Genomic DNA, 13,060 nt, shown 5'->3' with positions numbered 1-13,060 from the left:
CTTCCAGGGAAGTAGAGCCCCTACCTTCATATACTCGCGACTCCAGGCCGTGAGTTTCGGTTTATTGTCGGAGCGGCCATCTCCTGGGGTGTAGCAGCTTTGTTCATTAGAGGTAGGAGCTCGACACCTCAACTAGCCTGACAATCCTAGGCCGCGACGAGCCAGGAAGTCGGTGATTTGTCCTAATGAAGAAACTGAGCTCCAATAATGCTCAGCCTCGAAAAATTCCTCCCTTGACGAAGGAATGACAGTTGGTAGTGAGGTGGACAGACGATTTGATGATTCCTCCATCAGCGAGAATACAAGGTCACCAGGCTTGAAGGCAACGGTTACTTTGAGTATAGGGTCGAGAGCGATTGGTCTAAGCTCAGAGTTTGGGTCTAGATAGATAGCGACCCGATGTTTTTTCCTTTTCCTCTCCTCAACCTCATCAATTTGACGTCGGAAGTGAGCTCAATATCTTCTTGTTCACGCCTCACTTTATTCTTGCGAATTAGCCGCTGATTTCGGGTGAAGGGAAATTTAGAGCTTGGAGTTGTCAGAGAATAGGGAGTTGCGAGCACTGACCCCCACCGTTTCTCAAGATTCTGCCGCTTCTAGTAAGAAAGAAAAGGGTGAGGTCCATGCACACAAGGAATAAAGAATAAAATTCTAGGTGATGCGAGCTCGAAGGCTCAGAATCACGGAATAAGCTTGGTCGAGATTGAAATCTCGAAGGAACGGGATAAATTCGAAGGAACCCCTGAGCCATTATAAGGCTCGGGCCTCGAGTGTGTATTTGACACAAAGAAGGGAAAGTGGGTTCATTTTATGAATCCTGGATTATTAGGGAAAAAATTGACGATTACTCAGAAAGGTGATAATTTTTAGAATCGTGCAATTTAAAACCCTAAGTCAGTACCCCATTTCTTGGTCTACAAGGTACATTACCCATAAGCAAGAAATAACAATAAAAAAAAAAGCTACATTCGCATCCTCTACACTAAATCTGGGTTTGAAACCCATGATCTCAGAAATTTGTCGAAACCAATGATTGTGTAGTATCAGCTAAACTATGTGGTTGAAATTACTAATTACTACAAATATCCTAGTACAAACTAGCAAATATGCTCACAGTGCAACAGGGACACATAAATGTAAAAACGAAAAATATATATATAAACACATGGGATCAAGTACAAAAACTTACACACAGTGGCTGGCGGATACAGAGAGATTGACGATTGAAGGAGCAGTTGCAAGAGAAGTTTTCACGGAGTCATAAATACCGAGGGAGTTATGTTTCTTTGGTTTGGAGAACATGCAAAGATGAAAGTGAAGTTTTCAGCTCTGGTTCTTTCTTTCCTCTCTAAACTTGAAACTTGAAAATGAAAGTTAAGAAGAAGAGGAGATGAGGCTATATATATGTAAATCCCAAAAGGAGGTCAAAGGTCGGGCTAATCTGAGCCATTGGCCAGATTCAGTATATGATTTGATGGTCGGGTACAAACGTGGTGATGGCGGCATAAAGTTGGCAAGAGAATAGACGTGGGCATGATACGAAAGCACTCAAGTACTCCGGTTGAGCAACCCCTGGTTGACACGTGTCCAGTCTTGAGTACATTAGACGATACAGTGTCCAAGGAGGGCAGTTCAAAAGTTTCCTTCTCATAGGATTCGAACTGATACTTTTGAGGGGGAAAAATGTTACACCCAAATTTCGATCATGAGGAATTATGATTCCAAAATCTAGGCTTGTTAGGTGTACGCTCGAAATATGCATAGTCCTCATATGATCCTCTAGTCAGATAGTTTCGCTGTAAATGACGATCTCATGAGCTCGAGTAGTATGTAGCCTCGATGATGCTTCAAGTGTATGAGGTAAGCTCGTAACAACAAAGGTTCAACACTTTTATATATTTCCTGATGTATCTCTTGCCCTCAGGCAAGATGATCCAAGCTCGATAAGCATAAGCTCGAATATGATGACTCCATCAATAACTTGTTGGGAGTAAAGGCGAAGCAAGAATGGCGAGCTCGTGATTGGCAAATAATCTCGAAGGCATAATAAACCCAGTATCTAAGCTAGTCAGTTACGTGTGAATGTATTTATTGTTATAACTTCCCAATGTTTAAGGGATCTAATGTGATATTGTTATGAAATCCCACATTTTATGGGATATTACCGCGTACATAGTAAATAATGTATTTATTTGCATTATATTATTTGACTCACATAATATCTTCCCGAAATATGTGGGAACGAATTCTGACTTTAGAGAAGGAAACTCCAATTGTAAAGGACTGAAAGATTGAGATTTGGAGAGAAAACTCTGGGCAACTGTTCTCTGAAAGTTTATAGAAAACTCCAAAGAACTAATAATATAGACTCGTGGATTAGGCAGATTTTTAACTGCTGAACCACATAAAAACGTCTTGTTTTCATCATATTATTTCACTTCCCCTGGTATATTCTTGTGTAATTGCTCTCCTTTTTTTGTTGATGAAAAACAGCATCAACACTTTGATTCTCAGAACCTTGTTCTTTCTGTTAAAATCTGAACTGGCTACTCCTCATAGGATAACTTAGCCTCAGTCTCTAGATTCTCATAACTCAACTCATGAGTCATTTCTAACCCATGTCCCAAACATGGAAATATAAAATACACTGTATATAGCTGATAGTGCCAAAGATAAGGCCAATCCATAGGCAACCTGACCGGTCCTATCCAGGACTCAAACAGTCATATTAATCTATGGCTTAACTTGCCCTTATCTCCTCACCTCTTTCCATTGTGATACTTTAAGGAAGATACAATCTTCTACTTGGGGCTCCTTGTTCCTGCTTTTCAATTCAACAAAACTTTTCCATGTACTCTGAGAAGTGAGCATCCAAGCTCTAATCTTCTAATAATTACAATAATCTCCTAAACTACCTCAGGATCCAAAATCAGCATCTCACCCTTTTCATTCCAATGAATGGGTGATATACATTCCTTACTATACAATGTTTCATAAGGTGCCTCTTCAATACTGGATAACTCTCTCTTTAATTTAACATCAGTCTGAGGATAATCAACTGTACTAAGTTCCAACTATATACTCATTGCCTTCCTTAATCCCCCCCCCCCCCCCCCCCAAGACCTGGGAGTAATAATAGAGACTTCATCTGATAAGATAGACCTTGAATTCCATGAAGGCGTACTATCTCTCTCACATAGAGATATGTATACTGATCTGCTGTGTTACTTGTCCTTACTGATAGAAGTGAACTCACTTTAAATACTGGTCCATAATGACCCAACCTAACTCACGCTGACCCACTATCTTGGGCAGCCCCACTGCGAAACCTATCGCGATGTTTCCTTATTTCCATTATAGAATACTCAAAGGCTGCAATGGCCTAACTAATTTCTCATACTCAATCTTGACCTGCTACCAGGTTAAGAACTTTGCCACATATTTTGTTACGTCCCTCTCCATCCCAGGCCACAAATATAAAGCTTTCAGATCCTAATACATCTTTATAAATGCCTGGATGTAGAGAATAAGAGGGTAATATGAGGTTCATCCAGAATCTTCCATTTAATCTCAGTGTCCATCGGATTTCGAATTCAGCTAAGACATTGTGTCCTTAGTTAATCCAGCTAAGGCATTGCCCTCAATTCTCCCATCTATGGGTCACTTAACTGTTTTCCTCTAATCCTCTCTGAAAGAGTAAACTCAAGTATACAGTTGGCCACCTGACCCACCAGACACTCTACTCTAGTTCTGGTCAGATCCTTTAACTAACATGATGCATAGGCAATCTTTTTTTTTTCCAGGTAACTGAGGTGTCATAACAACCTACAAACTGATTTTGATCTGCAAGAAGCCCATCTAAGGGAACTCTTGCCCCTAAGGCATTCCTTGACCTTGGAAAATATCTAACTGAGGGTATATCACAACACCGTCGATCAAAATGATCACAAATCCAATTCAGATATCTTTGAATACTCTGTCCATCTTATTCATCAAAACATAACTTAGCACTCCAAGTTCCCATATCTGATATAAAAACAGTCTACTGTTTATCCTTCTCTTTGATCTCTAGCTGGTAATAACCAAATCAAAGATCGATCTTAAAGAATACCACCTTATCCAATAACTGACCCTTTAGGTCTTATAACTTTGTCGAAGCCGTTCAATACAGTGCCCGTGTAACGACCTCAAATTCGGTAATGAGGCTTAAGGGCCTTGATTAGTGTGTCGGGAGGGCATTATTGGGTTTAATGTGATTTGAATGAATTTATAGATTTATATGCATAAATTTAGGATTAATAATGCTTGTATGATTATATTGGTATTAATGTGATATGTATATATGGTAATTGTGAGAACCACATTATTATGTGGGTAGGTCTACAGAGCACGACTCGAGGCGATCCTAGAGCTAGTTAGCGGGGAAAAGTCACAATAGGGCTTAGCAGTTGACTTTGGATAAGTCAAGGGTATTTTAGGTATTAGGTAGCTATTTAGACTTTCGGGTTATGGAAATAAATATATGGAGATATCTTCGAGGTTAGGAAGTCTAGGCGGGAATATTGGGGGATTTTACCGTTTTGCCTTCGGGGACGTTTCCGCCACCCCGAGCCTCGGGATTGACTTAATGAGATAAGACTAAGCTTAAGATTTAGAGAAACATTAGACAGAAAATTAAACCGACTTCTCTCTCTCTCTCTCTCTCTCTCTTTCAAGGAGGAAAACATAAAACACTGAAATCTTAAGGGAATTTGCTGGAATTCAGCTGAAGCTTGGTGGATTGAAGGAGTGATTTAGAGGCTTAACTCAGGAATTAATCAGGAACCTAATCAGGACTAAGGTAAGCACTGAATTTCCTTATCTGTGGTTAGAAATTCTGGGTTTTGGTTGGGTTTTGAGGTAAATATGGTTTTGATGTTTAATGGCAGAATTAAGGAGGAAAGCTTGGGAATTAGCTTGGATTTGGCTTGGTGAAGTGGTTCAGCAGAAGAGGTAAGTCTCAATTCGTGGTTTAGAGGTTTTAATCTGAGTTTGAATGGTTGGTTTGAGTGTATGAGGTTCTTGAGTTTCATAAATTGGAAATGGGGTTTTAGTAGGTTTTTGGGTTGTTTTTCTATTGAATTGTGTGGCTTAACTTGTTCTGAAAGTGTTGGGATTGTTGGGTGTTGAAATGGGAAGCCTTGGGATGGTTTTGGATGAGGTTTAGATGTTGGAAATGGTGGGATTTCTGGGTTCGAAGGGAAGGGCCGCAGCTCTGTTCTAGAGCACTGCGGCCCTAGTTTGAAGTTGAGCCAAGGAGGCTCGGCCAAGGGTCAGCGTCGCGGCGCCCAATGCTAGGGCCGCGATGCGTGTCTTCGTCCAGGGTTGCCCTTGGTTCTATTTTGAGGCCAGGGTCGCGACTAAGCTTCAAGGACCACAACCCTTAGTTGTGTACTTCAACGTTTAGGTTTTTTAAGGTCGGGAATTAAGCCTAGAGTGCTCGGGATCGATTTCACCACTGTGCTTGGTGGGATTCGATTTCTCGGAAGTTAGTTTTGTACCTGAAAACCTATATTTGGATATTAATGAAACCTAATACTTATGTTGTGACTAGGTTATAAAAGCTTAGGCTAAGGAACAGATCGTGCTTGAGGAGTGTTGCTCGTAAACAATAACTGCAATGATCAAAGGTAAGAAAAATGCACCTGGTTGAATATCTGTGACAGGACTAAGGGTTCCCTATTGTGTATGCTTGAAAAGATGGTATTATGCCATGAAAGCTAATTAGTGAACCATCAACCTAAGGGTACCAAGGGTTACACTAGCGCACAGGGTGCGGCTTGGCCACTGATAGCCAAGGACAACTTAATATGTAATGAGCTCGGAGTAAGCAGGTCGGATTCAGTGGGGTAAGCAGAGGGTGCGGCCTAAGTTTTCGGCCCTGATTATTATGTGATATGAATGTTATAAGTGTTTGTTTGCATCCATGATTCTGTATTTATGCTGAATGATCAATGTGGATTATATAAAGAGAATTCATGCCTAGTGAGTTTGTTATCTGTTTTTATTGTTTGTGTTGCACATGTTTTCTTGCTGGGCCTTGGCTCACAGGTGCTACGTGGTGCAGGTAAAGGCAAGGGAAAATTTGACCAACCTTGATCAGGAGAGCTCTACGAGCGGAATGTACATGGCCAGCTACTCAGCCGCCACAGTTGAGGTTTAGGCAGGGACGCAAGACCCAAAGATTGTCTACTTTGCCTTAGTATGGTTAACAATTGTTTATGTACTTTTGGAAGACTGTAAACCTACTTTTAACTCTGTTTCTTTTGGGATCCCATGTATATAACAGTTTAATTATTTAAAATGAAACTTTTGAGACCAAAACCTTTTTAACTCTAGCTCGTACATGTTAAGTGACACGTTTTTTAATAAATGACTTGATTAGCAGGTCTTGCACCTTTATAAGTACACAGTGTAGCAGTCTTGGCTATCCAGGGCGTTACAGCCCTAGACCTGATTCCCTTCATGGAACCAATCCAATCACCATTTATCCTTTATGTAAACATAATCCTAGCATTTCCCACTGGAAATCCATCCCAAAACCTCACAAACTAATCCAGTCTGTCCTGATCCCACTGACATGATCTAAGTGGTATCCACCACACTAGCTAGGAGTTCTATGCATCCCCCTGCAATAGATCTCTAGCTCTAAATACAGATGTCATAAGCATACAAGATCCATGCATAGTGCCAACTACCACAAGGGTTTCCCACTCTCAAACCCAAGAGTTAATATCCTTTCCTTGCAATTTAGCATTGCCCCACACTTGGTCAACCAATCCAAATCTAGGATCATACTGAAGTCAGTCATAACCAACCTTATCAGAACAACTGATGAGTCTTTTCCATCATAATCTACCTCATCTCTTAAAATCACTAGTAAAGTATTACATTCTCATCACCACATAACCATGTGGTCTGCATAAGAAGACTATGCTTCCCTAAATGCAACAAGCAAAGAAACAGTATGGCACCAAACTAGTCAGCACAATACAAGAATCAGAACTAGAAAGTTGACCTGCCACCCCTGAGGAACCAGTCTTAGTCTCAGTCTCCGACTGCTTTGGAACGAACACTCAAGCGGGAATCGAGTTGTCCATCCCCTTTTGCTCATCTGTCCCTCGACTTGGGCAATCCCTCTTGAAATGCCCCACCATTCCACATAAGAAACATGCCTTTGCTCGGCATTCTCCTAGATGACATCTCTTACACTGGACTCATTTTGGATAAGTCCTCTAGTTCTTTTTCTTGTTCACACCAATAAATGGAGGTGTCACAATCTGAGCTCCGTGCTCTCCAACACTCTTCTTCTCAATCTGATTTCCTATGCTCTCAACAACAAGAGCCTTCCCCACCATCTGAGCATAGGTAGAGATTTCATGCACTGGGGCAACTCTAATGCCCTGAGCTATTCTGGAATTCAATCCCTGGATAAACCTTTCCTTTCAAGCTATATCCGCGGGTACCATATCAAAAGCAAACTTGACAAACCCATCAAATCTATTAACATACTCGGTTACTGTTGCATTTCCCTGAACCATGTTTAGAAACTCATTCATCTCAGGAGTCTTGGCTGCATCACAATAATCATTTCATTGAACAGCTACCTAAATTCTTTCTAGTCCATTATAGTTATATCTCGCGTCTGGGATACTACTTCCCACCATGTCCGGGCATCATCCCGCAATACATATGTAGCATAGATCACCCTATCGTGACCTACCATCCCCATATTATCGAGAATGGAATTGATCATGCCCATCAATTGCTCAGCTCTCAATGGATCTAGGCCTCCCTCAAAGACTGGAGGGTAATACTCCTAGAATCTTCCACAAAGGAATTCCCATTTATTCTCAACCCTTGGCTGAGCCAAAACTGATGCCACTCCTGTCATAACAAAGGAAGAGGTGTTCCCCGACAGGTTCCGCTGTTGCTTCAAACACCTGATCTCTTCCTCTTGCCTCTGAAATCTTAATTGCAAATCTATAAACATTTGCTAGAAATTCTGAGGGGTAGATGAAGAACTCATACCCTGGTTGTAATACCCAGCCTCTGTATAACCACCATCAGGTCTCATCATCTGCCTTGGATACATACCTACTGATTGAATCTGCAGTCAATAACTTGACCCATTAAACATGATGAGCATATCAAGAGCTATCCCCATGAGAACAACTTACCACACTACATTCACAAACCATTGTAGTGGTAAACACATGCCCATAGTATTTATTCATCAATCATAATCCCTACTCTTCCAACATACGCGAATAACTAAAGAAAATAGTTAGATGGGAGATGGAAGATAAAAAACAACGTCTAAATATCTCTCAGAGGTTCACTAATTACTTAACTATTGGTGGGTCTCTTTGTATGTGTTGTTTTGAAAAAGGAGGACTCAATGATTATTTGTTCGCTGGAACCAGAAGTTAAAATTTTTGTAGATAGGGATCCCATAAAAACTTCTTTCGAGGAATGGGCCAGACCGGGTCGTTTCTCAAGAACAATAGCTATACCATGCCTCCAACTCTAGCATGCAAATATCACATTTATAAATGTTCACAGAGCCTATAATCATATAATCATTTCAATAATCAAGAGCCAGGCTCTATCAGAATCTCATGCTCCCTAATACAATGTGCAGGTAAAGCATTTACATTTTATTTAAGCAGTTAAGCACATAACTACAGAAATAGTTACCATACCCTGAGTAAAGCTATCTTTAGTGACGACTATACATGCCGAGCTTGTCTTCAAGAACCCTTAACCTTGGCTCGCTCTGATACCAAGTTTGTAACGCCCTACTACCCAGGGACCGTTACAATGTGCATTTTAAACAGTGCTAAACTCGCTAATTGAGTCATTTGGCCATAATCGTGTAACTATGTATGATTAGCGGTTTAGGGTTAAAAATTTTGGTTAAGATACAACGTTTCACTAAAATGTTTACTGTATGCATTGGGATCCCAAAATATAATTTAAAGGTTTATTATAATAAAATATTTACAACCAGCCGACCTAAGCAGTAAAATAGGGTTTAAACCTAGTTTCTCTTTAGGCCATCGACCGTGGTGGTCGAGCAACCACATATGTACATATCGTCACCTAAGATCTTCAACTCAAGGATGGTCCAGCTTTCTTTTGCCTTTACCTGCACCACATAGCACCCGTGAGCCGAAGCTCGGCAAGAAAACTCAATATGATCATGAATAGTAGTAACATGTTACTAAATCATAATAGGCATGCCTAGCAATAATAGCTCTATTCATGCAAGAAAAATAAGTCCAAATAATGATAGTGGATCCTGGCCTCCCGTATGGATGACTATCAAGTCAATCCTAATCAAATGAATGATTAACACTTTGAGGTTCTGATAACCATGTTGGGGCTTATAGCCCAAATCAGATGAGTGCTTAACACTTTGAGGTTCTGATAACCATGCTGGGGCGTGTAGCCCTAATCAGATGAGTGATTTAACACTTTGAGATTCTGATAATCATACTGGGGCGTGTAGCCCTAATCAGATGAGTGACTGATGAGTAAGTTACAAACTTAAACCAGATGAGTGACTGATGAGTAAGTCACTAACTTGAACGAGGTGAGTGACGGATGAGTAAGTTACTAACTTGGCCTCAGCACCCACAGCCATATGACGTTGCAGTCACCTGAGCCTTTTAGCCCTGTCTCTCAATAACTAGTCTTTAGACTAGACAAGTGCTTTTAATTTTCATCGAAATTGAGGTTGGTCAGTAATTAATGCTCACGATGAGTCATTCAATGCTTTTGTCTATTAGATCTTTCAACTTTCGTTAAACACGCTAAAACCGTTCTTGACTCTGAAGCAAATACCATACAACAAGTGCACAATACTACTGCCGAACATGACTAATGGGTCATAGCTTTACAGTTAATACCAACACCGTTGTCAATTCTGACTAATGAGTCAGTGCCATTCATAAGTAAGCAATGCAACTAGGCATATATCATATGTCAAATATCCAAATGTAGGGCACTCAGCATGCTTACTTAACAATCACTAGCATGATTATGATCATGCACATTTATAGAGACTCAACCTCTAATCAATCTCATATTAAAAAATTATGTCATGCGCTAATCACATGTTTCTCATTCAGCACATGCATCACATACAGGGTGCAACTTTCTTACCTCTGGTTTGAGCGAGAAATAACAAATGAACGACCCTTGAGAACGATCAATCCTTTGATCCCTTAGCGGTCACCTAGTCATAACCAAATATGGAATCCAATTAATGAAATCAACAATTAAAGGTTCTTGACCTAAACCTCACTCCCGGAACCTCGAATCGTACCCAAACGGTTAGTAGATTCAATCCCGAGCCTTAGGAATTGAAAACCTGAGCCAAAAACCTTCAAAAGTGCCCAAAATATGAATAAGGAAAATTAGGGTAGTGCTACAATACTCCCCCTAGTGCCCCAGTGCTACAACCAGAATTGGTTTGCCCTGCCTAGCACTGTAGCGCCCTCCCTTGGGCACTATAGTGCTGGTAACCAGGCTGAACCAGCCCTGGTTCTTCCTCCTTTGATTTTTCCATTTCCAACCTTCAAAACATGCTTCCAAACCTCATTCAAACTCCCAAATGAACCAAATATCCACTCTAGAAGTCCTAGGCATCATAATTCAACCAAACTTTGCTAAATACTCCCATCAATTCTCACTATCCAACTCAAAGTTCCAATTGAAAAACAACTAAAAACAGAGCAAGAAACTAGAGACTTCATGGTTGAAAACTTACCTCAAGCTCAGTTAGGAATCCTCTTCAATGGTGGAACACAACCCTAAACCCTCAAGGTTCAACTTCCTATCTTGCCTCCTCAAATGGAGCTTCAAAATTCAAAGAGAAAATAAGGGAAAATGATGATCGAGAGAGGAAGAAATGATGCTCTATTTTCTACAGCCTTCTACAACTTCTTAAGGTTGATATAATCCTTAAGGTGAAAAGACCAAAATGCCCCCAAGCTTAAATAAAACCCTAAACAGCCACCAAGGGCAAAATCGTGCTTTCCCGCCTATCTCGTTAATCATAATTAACACCCTCCAATTCCCATTATTTTCAATATCCTCAAATGATAATAAATGATATCCCATTACCCTTTATTTCCCAGTAATGTACTAATCCTCAAATTGCCCCGAGACTCACCCCAAGCCTCGAAATTAACCCCGTTATGACCAAACCAATAACTTGCATTCAAAAATCGTCTCATGTCGAATGGCTCGAACAAATCCACATTATGATGTGGTCTTACTCATAATTCAATAAGATGCATGAAAATATACAAATATGCCTTCAACGGGACAAATTACTAAAATGCCCTTATAATGAAAAATGGACCCATATGCATGCATTTATCATCATATAAAAATATAATTCACATAAACATGGATATAATCATTTAATGACATAATAAATAAATTATGGCCCTCCCGGCCTCCTAATTAAGGTCCTAAACCTTATTAGGAAATTTTGGTCATTACACTGTCTATTTAGACGGGATAGCCAATTCAATGTTAATTCCCAAGCCAAATGGGAAGTGACAAACCTGCATCGACTATTCAGACTTAAATAAAGCATGTCCAAAGGAATGTTTCCCACTGCCTAGAATTGATCAGCTCATCGATGCAACCTCAGGACATGATGAGATGTCATTAATGGATGCTTGCTTTGGATATAACCAAATAGTAATGCATGCTCCTGTCCCAGAAAACATGAGCTTTGTTATAAACAAAGGATTGTATTGTTACAATGTGATGCCATTTGGGCTGAAAAATGTTGGAGCAACATACCGAAGATTAGTGATCACATGTTCACTGAGAAAATTGGAAACAACATGGAATTGTATGTGGATGATATGTTAGTAAAATCATAACACACTAATAACGGTGTTGTCGACCTCAAAGAATGTTTTGCAATACTCCGAAAATACAACATGAGGCTAAACCCAAAAAAGTGTTCCTCTAGGGTATCTTCGAGAAAGTTTCTCAAATTCATAGTGACTACTCTAGGAATCAAGGAAAATCTTGACAAAATCAATGGCCTAATAGAAATGTCTTTGCCTCAAAAGCACAAGGTTGTGCAAAGTTTATCTGTACGAATGGTAGCCTTAAATGGGTTTGTCTCAAAGTTGACTAATAAATGCCTGTCATTATTTAATCTTTTGAGAGGGAGAAAAAAATCTAAGTGGACATAGGAGTGCAAGAAAGCCTTTTAGGCTCTCTAGAAACACCACACAGAACCGCCAATTTCGTCTAAATTTTTTTGGGAGAAATATTGTACTTATACCTCGCCACATCCGAGAACGCAATCAGTGCTGCATTAATTTGGGAGGATAAAATAGTATAAAGACCAGTACATTGCAATAGTAAAAGGCTCTTAGGAGATGAATCAAGGTAGCTTTTTATGGAAAAGATTAAGTTTTGTTTAATACATGCATCACGAAAGCTTCGACCTTACTTTCAAGAACACCCCCAAATAAATGACTACTTGAATCATGGTTTCGAGCATAAAGATTCCACTGACCTGTAATAAATGTGTTTACGGACCAACCCTTTAGGATGATATTGGCAAAGCCTAAAGCATCAGGATGACTCTTAAATTGGGAAGTGGCACTTAGGCAATTCGAGATCACATATCACCCGAGAACGACGATAAAGGGCCAAACACTGTCTGATTTCATAGGCGAATGCACCAACGTATCCAATGAAGAAGTAATAAACCCATCTTGAGAATTGTGGAAAATTTACATTGATGGGTTTTCAAATGAAAATGGATTGGGTGTGGGAATCATACTGGTAACCCCCAAGGGACATAAATTTCATTATGCGTTGAGATTTATATTTGGTTCATCGAACAACGAAGTAGAATATGAAACACTACTAGCGAAGTTCCAAGTGGCTTGTGAATTAAAAGACAAGGCCATACACTACTATAGGGACTCCCAGTTTGTGGTGAACAAGATGAGAGGTTAATACCAAGCTTGAT

The sequence above is a fragment of the Humulus lupulus genome, chromosome 1 (genome assembly GCF_963169125.1).
Source record: "Humulus lupulus chromosome 1, drHumLupu1.1, whole genome shotgun sequence".
Taxonomy (NCBI): Eukaryota; Viridiplantae; Streptophyta; class Magnoliopsida; order Rosales; family Cannabaceae; genus Humulus; species Humulus lupulus.
The sequence above is the reverse complement of the archived record's forward strand: the minus strand, read 5'-3'. Positions refer to the sequence as shown.